We start from the raw sequence: 13,530 nt of genomic DNA, 5'->3' as shown, positions 1-13,530 counted from the left end.
AATGTTGCAACACAAGTCCAATTGAAATAAGATTTACAATGATACATAATAGCATTGGGCATGTTAGAGGATTTGTAGAATTTCGCTCTTTGTCATTGCATGTAATCTCTTTTGTCTTCTAAAGTTCATGAATGAATTCTAATGTTTTGCTCGAAGCAAGCATATTTTCAGTAATCTAACCAGGATAATCAATTCTGAACACATGCTTTCATAGTATTTTCTCTCATTTATTCATATAGTTATACTTTAATCTATCATGTAATATAATGACAATCTATCATGATTGTTAGTACAGTATCTACTATGTGACATGTATTTTAATGGGCGAGGCTAATTTTAGTTTAAAGTTAATTTGACACGCAATTTATGCTCTTAAGTAGTGGAGCAATATAGTTTTTTAGACTCATAAGTAGTTGGAGTCGAGTCTCACGTGAATAGCCTCTGTAACTCTTTAGAATTCACTGGACTTATCACAACCGGGGAGTTCACGAACCGTGGCCATCAGAGAGGCCCGGTGACGCTACCATGGTAGTGACCTTAGTGGGTTTTACGTACAGGGTTATCCGCAGTAACTCTCTAGAGTTCTCGGGGTGCACAAGGCTACCTTTGGATACCAAATCCAAGCCAGGAATTTGGGGGGTCTTACACATGGTTGGCTTATCTATGGACAATGGCTAAAGAGCGCACACTGTAGCCCGCTTTTTCTTCATCTGCAAGGTCGGAGTCATTCACGAGAGGGCATTTTCTCTCACCTTCCCTCGTGACACTGTCGGAAGATATACAGATGACATTGGTCTTACACGTGATTGGCCTTTGTGGACTTTTACCTTTTAAGGTTTTTTAGTCTCTGACTTCATCCACTGCCCACATGGTTCTAAGCATGTGATGGCCTATACAGGCTTTTTAGGACCACTAGCTTTTCACTATTGTCCACATAATTTTAAATACCTTATCAGGAATGGTAGGTCTTGTGCATGGTTGGCCTTTTAGGCTTATTCCACTGCTGTCATGAATGATAGATCGCCATCGCTGTCACGAGACTTGTGTGGTTGGCTGTATAGACTTATTCCACTAATAATTCGATAAATAATATATATCGCCATGTCAATAATAATATTCTTGATAGTGTCTTTAAAGTAGTATATCAATTCTGGTGATAATATCATTTTAACGATAATAGCTTTGTAATAATAGCCCATAGCGATTAACAATGACGATAATATCCATTTGGTGATAATCATTATTGGTGCTTAATAATGGCCAGTGATAAGACTGATATGCTAGAATATGCTTGAGAATTTTCTTTTTATTCATTCATATAAGGAAGAATACATGGCATTGCCTCTTAAGGTTGTTTCATCGTTTTGCTTGTTCTTGCCCCCTTTTAATATAGAAGAATTATATTGATAATTTTTTTAGATCAAAGCTGTACCCATCTTTAGGGATGATATATTTTGATAAAATGAGCATTGATTGGTATGCTAACACCTCGTCCATCTTGGTCCACAACTTTGTAAGCTCTACTGGAGTATACTTCGGTCATTACAAATGGACAATCCCAATTAGGGTCAAACTTGCCCCCTGTTCGGCGAGTGACCACTATCAGTCTTTTTAACATCAACATTATGTCACATTTCTTGAAAGAAAGATGCTTAACTTTCTTGTCGAAGGCGGCAGAGATTCATGCTTGATATAAATGCAATCGCTATTGGGCTGCCAATCATTTTTCATCGAGCAAATCCAATTCTGCTAGCCTTATTCTTGCATTTTCATCATCTGTTACTGACTGATGTACTACTCCTCTGAGTGATGCGACTTGTATTTTGATCGGGATGATGGCTTCAACACTGTAAACCAACAAATATGGCGTAGCTTTCATCGCAGTTCGGTGATTAGTCATGTAAGCCCATAGAGCTTCTTGTAACTTTTAGTCCCAGTCGCGCTTATTTCTAGTGACAGTTTACATCAGTATTTTCACGATTGTCTTGTTGAATGCCTTCATAAATCCATTGGCCGGTAGATAGTAAGGTGTCAAAAATGAGTGGTGAATACAGGATTTTTTACACAACTTTTCCATAGCCCTATTCTTGAAAGGAGTACCATTATCGGTGATGATTCTTTTTTGGATGCCATGGCGATATATTATAACACGTCGAATGAAATTCACGACATCTTTTTCTTTGACATTTCGAAGTGCAATCCCTTCAGTCCATTTGGAAAAATAATCTGTCGCTACCAATATATATTATTTTCCTTTAGATGATGGTGGATTTATGGGACCAACAACGTCGAATCCCCAGGTGACGAAAGGCCAAGAAGTTGATGACTGATGAAGATCTTCAGGAGGCATATGTATGACATCACCATGGATCCGACATTCTTGACATCATTTCGCATAATCGATAACATCTTTGAACATTGTGGGCTAATAATATCCCATTCGATGCACCTGATGGAATAAATTTTAGCTTGCTTGACGTGCCATGAATTCTCCAGAATGGGCTTCTCGCAACATTTGATTTACTTCTTACATATCTAAACATCACACCAACATTTTGTTGTAAGATCTTCTGTATAATATTTCACTACATATAATAAATCTCTTCGATCTTTGTTTGATTTGTTGTATTTGTGCTGAATCCTCTAGTAGAATATCATGCTTGAGATAATCTATAAAAAACTAGCATCAATCATCTGTTATAACCTCTAGACACGATATAGGAAGTGCTTCAGCAACTTCAATAATAATTTCTGACGATGGCAAGAACCTTCTTTCTTCTTTTGCTACCTAAAGAGGACTTTGATCTCGACAGGATAAAGCTGCTACCAGGCTAGCCAAAGCATCTGCCCTTGTATTCTCACATTGCGATACATGTTTGATTTCAACATGATGGAACTACTCTGGCAATTGTCGCACTCATCGACAATACGGTAGGAGCTCTTGTTTTCTTATTTCGAACTCGATTGTCAGTTGATTTATAATCAACTTGGAGTCTCCAAAAATTTGTAGCATTTTTATTTTCATTTCTTGAGCTATCTCCATTCCAATAACGAGAACTTTATATTCAGCTTCATTATTTGTACACGTAATACCTAGTGTGAAAGAATAAGGCAACAAGTCGCCCTGAGGAGTAATAAATATCACTTCAGCACTTGTTCCTCACATTCGGGAAGCACCATCGAAGTACATTTTCCATGGGTTTGGTGTCACGCCCCAAACCCAAAAATCAGACTCACAAGAATCCCGATCACCGAATCCGGTGCCGACAGTCTCTGTAGTACCGCATTCTCGCTCCCAGTGCCCATATGCCTGGTTCTGATCCTAGGATCCTACAAGGAGGATTTTTCAACGTACGTTTGTCTCATAAGAAGCATAACCACAAGTTTGCCCAAATCACAAAGTCAACATCATCATCACATATCCATTAATATAAATAATTGAATACAATGCTGAAAGAGAAATACATATATTGAAATCAAAGCTCCAGAAGTCCACTGCACGCTCCAAGCTCAACGCTGTTGCGACCTAACGCCACCTGCACGCATCGATCATGCATAAGCTTATAAAAAGCTTAGAGGGTGGTGGAAGTGTGTGCGCAAGTTAAGAGCTAAGCACAAAAATATAATGTCGTAAATCATACAACATCGAAAATACTGGAAAGGTCATGAATCATACGATATCAGAGTAAACGGAAACATACTGGTAAGTCCATGAATGCTATCAGCCGTATCAAGGCTATGGATGCAAGTCATGAATGTTAATGGCCATATTAAGAGTATGCGATGTAAAACATAATAAGCCAATATCATATACTGAGGAAGAAATGTAGATCAACTATGCAATGTAGAGACATAGTGACCCAAATATCAGCTGTCAAGGATGCAATGCAATATGCAGTGCGAATGAAATGACCAAGCTAGAGTGAAGTCGGGATGATAGCACGGGCTATGGGGTCCATCACAAGTGACTTCTTTCCAAACCAGTCCCATACCTAAATTTGGATAGCTAGACTCAATGTTGTGGACTCCTGATCTCAGGTTAGTTACATGCCCAACCGAAATCCTAGCCATGCAAAGGTACACAACAATTAGTTGTGCACCACCAGCCCAAGTGGATAATGAGTGAATGAATGAGTATGCAACTCTTACTCAATAAGTCCACGTATCAGTACTGTACATTCCTAGGATCATCACCGGGGTCTAATACATTCCAAACTAGATTGCCACCCCATCGCGCACAAGCAGGTGAGTGGAAGAGACCTCACTATCCGCCTAGCTACTAGTCAGCCAATACCTAACCGGCATGTTAATAGCGGACCCATTTATGAGCTGGTCAAACTCAGCCTAGTTTTGCCCACTATGAATCAGGCGAATAAGGCCACACCCCCTTCCAACCGACCACGACACAGTAGGAGACGTGGCCTACTAGTGTTCGGCCCTTGGGCACTCATGTATATCCACTCGGTCTAGACGTTGGAGCATCCCCTGACCACGGGATTTTTAGGGACTTTCACCCTATAGACATTCAAAGTGCGTATATGCTAGAACCAAACATTTCTGGTGTCCCATCTGGCCATCCATGATATGCCTATGGAAGCTACAACCCTGATATCGCTAGGGCGTACAGTAATCACATTACACAAATGCATGAGTCATATCATCCAGCCATGCATCAAACCTGCACGTACCACACGCTCATGTGGGCAACTCCGCCTATTAGGGAATCTCAAAAACAACCTGTCCAATGGCTTATGCAATGGTCAACCACATCTCATAACAAAACATGTAGGTGATGCTTATAGGCATGTATGATGATGTTATGCTGTCACATACTGATATCGGTATCGATAACGGGCACTGATAATCGGCCTCGTCGATTGGAATTGATATTTGGCCTCGACAATCAGCCTCGATAATCAGCTTAGACAATCAGCCTAACAAGGCCTAAGAAAAGGTCACAATGTGGACGTTTAACCATCATTGCCCATCGATGTGGACTTTTAACCAACATCGCTCCCAAGGAGTGGCCCACATAGAGCTAAACATATAGTGAACTCATTGACTCACACAAGGGCCTAATATACATCACACTAGGCCATAAATACATCACATCGGGCCTCATTAATGGCCACAATGACATCACAAAGGGCCCCATGCAATCACAATGGACCCCATACAATCACAATGGGCCTTACACAAGGGTCTCATACATCAAGCAGCCGCATCACATGGGCCTTATACATCACATCGGGCCTCATCATATGGGTCTCATATACAACACGTCAGGCCGCATCACATGGGCCTAATACACATCACTATGGGCCACTCACATGGGCCTAGCACACATCACTATGGACCACATCAATGGGCCACACTAATGGGCCTCATATACATCACAGTGGGCCTCATGTCTGGGCCTCATATACATCAAGTGGGCCGCATTACATGGGCCACACATACATCACATCGGGCCTGGCATATGGGCCAGAAATATATCATAACGGACCACGACATATGGGCCAGAAATACATCACATCGGGCCACATCCATGGGCCGAAAAGACATCATAATGGGCCTCGTCAATGAACATATCACAATGGGCCTCACCCATGGGCCTCGAATACATCACAATGGGCCATAACCCATGAGCTTCAAATGCACAATAGGTGGGCCCTACACGTGGGCCTTAAATACATCAAGTAGACCGCATCACGTGGGCCACATATACATCACATTGGGCCTCATCAAATAAGCCACGAATACATCACAACAGGCTGCATCACATGGGCCATACATACATCACTTTGGGCCTCACCAAATGGGTCATAAATACACCATAATAGGTCTCATCAAATGGGCCAGAAACACATCACAATGGGCCTCATACATGTGCTGCATATACATCACTATGGGCCTCATAAATGGGCCTCAAATACATCATGATGGGCCATAACTCATGGACCGTAAATGCTCAACAGGTGGGCCCCATCACATGGGCCTCAAATACATCACCTGGGCCACATGACATGGGCCTTACACGCATCACTTGAGCCTCAAATATACACCACAGGTGGGCCTTAAATATACATCACAGGTGGGCCTTGCACATGCAACAAGTGGGCCCTGGATGCTGTAGGTGGGCCCTGCACGTTGCAGGTGGGCCCTACAGATGAACGACCTGCATGAAACACATATGTCACAGTGGGTTGCATCGGCCAGGTGGACGGACGGCGAAGATATACAATACATGCATCAATGAAGGGCCCCACATGGTACCGTCCAAAATGGACAGTGTAAATATACAATGCATACATCTAGTGGGCCCCACCTCCACACGTGCAGCACGTGTGGAGTGGGTCCCACACGGATGGTTGGAATATAATACATACCTCATGTCAGATAACAAAACTTGCTGATATCAAAACAGTAGCAATATAGATGGGATCCCTAGTAAATGGACGGTACAGATAAAACTCACACATCACGTGTGGTCCACACAGATGGACAGTGGATACAACACATACATCATGGATTCCACGTAATGGATGGCTGAGATAAAACGCATATACTAAGGTGAGCCCCACCATACATCCACCGTCCAGATGATAGACGACTAGGATAAAACACATATATCAGATGATGTCCCACTATCCTTTGTTGGATTGGACGGTGAGGATACAATACATAAATCATGTGGGTCCCACCTGCCGAACCACATGGATCATACAATAAGGTGGGTTACAGACCTACAGAACTTGCGGATGTCAATATAGTAGCTATATAGCTGCTGTACACCAGCCAATCCAATTCATAGAGGTGAGTCCCACCGTAATGTTTATTTTCCTTTCAATCTGTTCATAAGGTCATGAAGACTAGAATTAAGAAAGAAAAAACTGAATTTCATATTGGTCCAAAACTTCTATGACCCAAAAAGGGTTTCAATGGTAGACATTCAATACCCCACTGCTTTTTATAGTGTTGATCACTTGAGCCCCATGTATGGCTGATTTTTGGGATACCCCGGTAGTTAAAGGGGACCTATCAAATGGACAGTGTTGATGTTTAACACGCATCATGGTGGGGCCTGAGGTAGGGCCCACTAACCCTGCCCGTTCCAAGCAGCAGCGTCAACCCATATTTTTATGTTTTTATTAATATCTGGTGGATTTTCATAAGTGGGGCCCATAGAAGGAAGATTTACTCCGTCGATTGGGTCACTGTGTTTGTAATGGGACTAACAAGCCCAATATTGGGTATTTTTCGACGCACAAAAACATCATAGTGGACCCTAATAATTTTTAACTACTAAAATAATGTTCTAGACGGTGTGGCCTACTAGAGTTTTGCATCAGCTTCATTTTTTTCGGCTCAATGCCTAAAATGAACTGGGAAGTAGGGTGGACGGTGTGGATTAAATACATGCATCATGAGTGGGGCCTTTTGTGGGTCCTACACTTCTCCCTTTGAAAGAGCTGGGATGCTGCAGCCTCTGGATGCTGGCAGCAGCATCCCTTACACACCTCCACACTCACGCCATAGTCAAATTTCACCACCTATATGGGCATGTTTAGTGGATGGCATGGGTAAAATACATACTTCATGGTGGGATCCATCCGAGTGGGCCACAAGGCCTCATTATCACAATAAAATGAAGGGGAGAGAGAGAGAGAGAGAGAGAGAGAGAGAGAGAGAGAGAGATGCATAAAGGGTAGGGACCCCGCCACTAAGGGCCCTCCTTACACTCAATACAAAACATACATCAAGTGGGTCCCACCATAAGTAGGCCCAAAAATAGAAATCAACGGAGAAAATTCCAAGATCACCCACCTATCGGCCTTCGTATATATCTCCTTAAACTCCTAGACTCCTTGGCTTCGATCTTGATAGAGGATGATGAAGTTTTGATGGTGGGGATGAGAGATTGGGTGGTAAAGAAGTGGGCCACACTTGGCTCTCTCTTAGAAGGCCTGGACATTAGATTTTCTTATTGCTTGGGAGATTGTTTGAGAAATGAGAGGGAGAGAGAAGTGATGGGATGATAAGGGATGGGTGGAATAGATGTTGTAAGAAAGGAATGGTTAGGGTATTGGCTTGGTTGAATTTTGGGTGAAAGAGGGTGGGTGGAGAGAGAGAGAGAATTAACTTGTGAGAGGTGAGGTGGCATGGGGTATGGGTGGTGTACTTGACTTATGATTGATGTGTACTTGATTGATTAATGTGACGGTGTAATGTCTCTAAAAAATCCGTACAAAGACCCGAGTACCATCTCAGGCAGAAATCACTAAGGACCGAATCCTTTAGAAATTAGACGAAAATTTATAAGTACCGTAAGGATACAAGTCTCGGGTCGAGTTGACTCTGAAATACGGGATATGACTCAGGGTTGCGAGCAAATGCCGATTACAGATCGTAGGTCGCCGGAATTCGATCGAAAAGACCGTGGAAGTCTACAGAACTATACGGGCTAGGATATAGGCCTCACATTTGGTGATTCAATCATCATAACTTGTTCAATAGGAAATTCATCACTGATAATTTCATTGTCTGTTACAGGGTGAGCTACCAAGAAATCTGCCACTGATTGCCCTTTCACTGCTTTTGTCGGCTCGTAAGTGATTGTATATTCTAAGAGCAACAACATCCATTTGGCCAATCTTCCTAATAACATCGGCTTTATCATTAAGAACTTTATGGGATCCACTCATGAGATTAAAATTATATCATGAGAAAGGCAATAATGTGTTAATTTCTGCACTGCAAATATTCATAATTGCATTCTGTGACTATTAGAGTTCGACTCAAATAATAAAGCGCAATTTCCTTATCGTGTTCATTCACCTGTGCCAATAGAGCCCCTAATGAATTCTCAGCTGCAGATATGTATAAAATGAGTGGTTTACCCTTTATAGGAACTGCCAGTACTAGAGGCTGTTTCAATAATTATTTGATCGAATGAACACTTTCTGATAGGATTTGTCCCAAATAAATTATGTTCCTTTCTTTATCAGATGAGAAAATGACTAACATCTTCCTGCCAAATTTGAGATTAAATGGCGAATATATGCCAGCTTTCCTTGCAAGCTTTTTAATTCCTTCAATGTTTTCGGTGGTGGCATTTTTTAGAAAGCCTAACTTTCCCCGGATCAATTTTGATTCCTCTATGTCTAATGACGAAGCCAAGAATTTTCTTGAGGACACTCCAAAGGCACATTTGGTCGGATTCATCTTCAACTGTTTCTTTCTGAGCCGATGGAAGACTGAAGTCAGATCTTTGCGATGTTCTTCATGGTCATTTGATCTGACTACCAAATCATCTATGTAACATTCAACATGTTTATGCATCATGTCCTGAAAGATGTTCTGCATTGTTCTTAATATGTCGTGCCGACATTCTTGAGACCGAACAACATAAATTTATAGCAATAAACTTCCAATGAAGTTTTAAATGTCGTGGCTTCTTCGTCTTTAGGAGCCATCCTTATCTGATTATAGCCGGCATAACCATCCATGAAGGACATGAGAACATATTTTGTCGCACTGTTGATTAACAACTCGGTTATTGGCAACGAAAAATCGTCTTTTAGACAAGCCTCATTTAGATCTCTGAAGTCAACACATACCCTAATTTGTCCGATTTTCTTCTTTACCGAGACAACATTCGATATCCTTCTAGGATACTTGACCTCTCTAATGAACCCGACATTTATCAGCTTATTTATTTCTTCTTCTATCAGGGGAATTAGATCTAGATGAAATTTCCTCTATTTTTGTTTGATCAGCCTCTTGTCTTTAGAGATGTTCAGTCGATGCATTGCTACTAACAATTCCAGGCCTAACATTTTTACATATGTCCAAGTGAATACATCTTTATTCTCTTTTAACAGCTTGGTACATTGATCGGCTTCCTGTTTTGGGAGGCTAGCACTTATGAATGTATTTTTTGGCTCTTCTTACATTCCCAGTTTATTTCTTGCAAATTGTCGATTGCCGATTGCCCCCTGTCTTCCATCTATTTCGTAGTTGTTTCAGGATGCTTGATTATTTTGAAATCTTTTTTTTTCAAATTGACTGCAACCATATTCATTGAAGATTCTGCTCCCAATCCCTAGAATTTCTATCACTTTTTTGCATTGACTTCAATCAAAATTTAGATTCCCTTTCTGTGATTTAAGTTGGTTGGTTCTTCATAATCAAAACCCATGTTCTTCATGATTCTTCTGCTAGCCGGACTATACCTCTTGAGATCTTTGAATGCCAGTTTTCCATAACTCCTGTTGTTATCGGCCTTTTCTTCTACTCTTACTTCCAAAGGGGCATAAAATTTGATTGGCTCTGGATACTTCGAACTAGATTTAACATGAAAACTTTTCGGAATGGCTGTAAATGGCTTGTTCCTTTCAGCATATGGCAGCGGCATTGTATAGTTTGACTGTAGAATTTTTAGCTATTTGGGTGATAATAATGTTAATGGAGGCTATCCTAGTTGTCTCAAGCATTTTCTCATGAAATAAAATTTCTTTTTCGTGTTTGTTGTCCTAAACAATTCTTCCTTTGCAGCTTCTTTTTCTATCATCTCCTATGAGCATTTCTTGGGGCTTTATTTTCATCATTCTTCTTTTCTTCCTTTCTGGCGAATCCATCATAGTAACTAGCATCGGTGAAAAAAGCTTCGGCTTCTGTATATGGCTTTGAATCGGTCATTACTTTATATTGGATTCCATCTTTGCAATATTTGAAACACCGGTGGAGGGTAGATGGTATAATGTCGTACTAATGCATCCATGGTCTTCCCAAGAGGAGGTTGTATATTGTCACTACGTTGATAATATGGCAAACAACATTTGTAGTTAACTCTCCTATTTCCAGTGTCAATGTAATCTTACCAAGTGCGCGTTGCTCTTCTAGGTTAAAGCCCTGCATCATCATTCCGCTAGGACGTAAGTTAGAGCGACAGTATCCCAATTCATTCAACATTGTTAATGGCAACAGATTCACTGCGAACCCATTATCCAGCATTATTCGTTTAACCTGTTTACCACAAATATAACCTATGATCATCCACGGCCTATTGTGTTCTCTATCATAGGTCAAATCATCATCAGAGAAGGAAACTACTGGCATGCAATCCTCCTGCTCTTCGTGTTCCACATTTTCCATTTCTTTAAGCAATGCTTTTCTAACATCATTATCAGATAGGGCTTGAATCAAGTTATGCCGGGAGTCTTCTGATAGTCTTAATGCATCGTAAATGCTCAATCGAGCCGGTATACCTTTCAGATAACTTATCACATCATAAGTTACTTTCTCTATTTTATTCTTTTCTTCTTTCCTGTCATTGCCATGATAATTCTCAACCACTTCTCCTCTTGTTGTTTTAGTTTTCTGTTTCTAGGGACTTGTCACTCTTTTTCCTGATTGCAACGTGATTACTGCGGCTTTGTCCGTCATTTTACAAGACTCTTTCCCTGCTTTTCCATGGGTATCTTCTTGGGCAGTTAATACATTCACCGTTGCTTTTCCATCTCTCTTTTTCTTTTCTGATTATTATCTCACCTTTATTTATCATTCTTTGTATTATACATTTTAGCGTGAAACAATTTTTTGTTGGATGTCCTAACAAACAATGGTAACAGCAGAAGTCTCTTTCTCTTGTTTTTGCTACTTTTTTAGGACGTTTGGACAGGGGTAGTTCTATCATGCCAGCCTTCAACAATTGATTCATCATAGGGACTAAATCTTCTTTTTCAAATGTGAATCCCTCAGACAATTAAGTGACATGGGTCTCTTATCACCAATTCTACCTCTGGGACAACTCGGTTCTTCTTTCTTTTCAGTCTACTTTCCTCTTGTTTCCCTTATATCATTATTTTTCTATTTGTGATCAACCACATTTGTTATCAGCTTATTGGGTCTCCTTTTGGTTGTTTCATAATGAAATGCTGGCATTTTCCTAGTCATTAGCTCTAAAGCATGAGCTTTTGTAGCCAAGTCATGAAAAGTTTTTATATCGGCACTGGTAAGACTAAACGCGATTCCTGTCTCCATGGAGTTCAAACACATTTTCACCTACTATTTCTCTTTTGAAAACTGTCTGCATGAAGCTCCCAATGTTTTCCACCTATCTATGAATTTTACTATGGGCTCCTCTTCTCTTTGTCGTACCAAAGCCAATTCTGTAATGTTAACATCACACTTTAACAAAAAGAAGTTTGACATATAGGCATCTTGCATCTATTCCCAAGTCCGCATCGATCCTGGTGCTAAACCGGAGTACCATCGAAACGCCTTCCCTGTTAAAGAAGAACTAAATAGTCGAAGGCAGTATTGCGACACTGTAAAAAAATTTCACATACTTGTGATAAAGTGCATGAGATGTTCCTCTAGCGATTCATCCCCATTGAATTTTTAAAAGTCGAGGTGTTTGAAATTGGCTGGAAAAGGTATATCTTCTAGCTCTCTCGGGTACGGTGTTCAATACCTGAATCTTCCAATGTTCTCGTGTTCTCTTTCCGTTCTGACAGCTTCTTCAACTACCTATTGTACTTCCTCTTGAGTTATTGCCCTTGCTATAGGAGCGGATCCGTGTGATCTTACTCTTGGTGGTTAGGAGCCTTCAGGATGTTGTTCTCATCCATTCATGGTGCCCATCATTGGAGGAGTCGTAATCTGAGCTACATCGTGTTCTTTATTATTCTCTGCATTCATGGTGCCCATCATAAGGCTTTCCGGAGATTTATGCATTCCTCCATCAGTGTTCTCTGTGCTTACGCCATCTCAGTTATGCGATCCACTGTAGTCATTGGTGGGCCTTAACTTGTCCTGGCCATACATATGGTAGCTTCTCCATTCCCTGATGAAGCGATCATTAGAGTGGAATGGAAATATATCGATATAATGGGGCTTATTGATAGAGGAGTTCCATTCGATTTTCTTGTACTTCCATAGCATTCGGCTAATTGTGATACAACTTGATGCGATGCCGAGACTGACAGGCTTGCCATCAATGACTTACCTTTCTGTTTCCTTGTCCATTGAGTGTCTGCAGTGGATAGAGCGGGGAAATCCTACTATGTCAATGATGGAATGGATTTTCTGAGGTATATTGCTGGAGGAGTGAGTTTGGAGTTTTTTCTAGCTGCATTTTATGTCACTAGCCCTCTGATTTTTTATATCAATGAACTCAACTTAGCAGTCATGATGTCTCGGGCTCTCGATCTTCGGTGTGACACAACAACTCAATTGTTCCCATCCTCTTGTGCCAATGGTGAGGCGGTTACAACTGTAGTAGTGGCTCGAGATTCATTGCGTCTAACTAGTGTAGACTCTTTCTTGCAGTCCGGAGTTTGTCTGCCGGCGTATTCTATTACAAACCCAGTCGATGTAAAATAAAAGACTGTCTAGCTCGTAATGATTGCCATTATTTGATTGTAGTTTTTCCTAGGTTATTGAGAAAAATATAGATTAGTATTTAAATAAGAACATACTTTATTTTGGAGATGAAAGGGAGGATGTTCCTGTTGAAAGTCGCCA

Source organism: Magnolia sinica, chromosome 8, assembly GCF_029962835.1.
Source record: "Magnolia sinica isolate HGM2019 chromosome 8, MsV1, whole genome shotgun sequence".
NCBI lineage: Eukaryota > Viridiplantae > Streptophyta > Magnoliopsida > Magnoliales > Magnoliaceae > Magnolia > Magnolia sinica.
Note: the sequence above shows the minus strand (reverse complement) of the source record.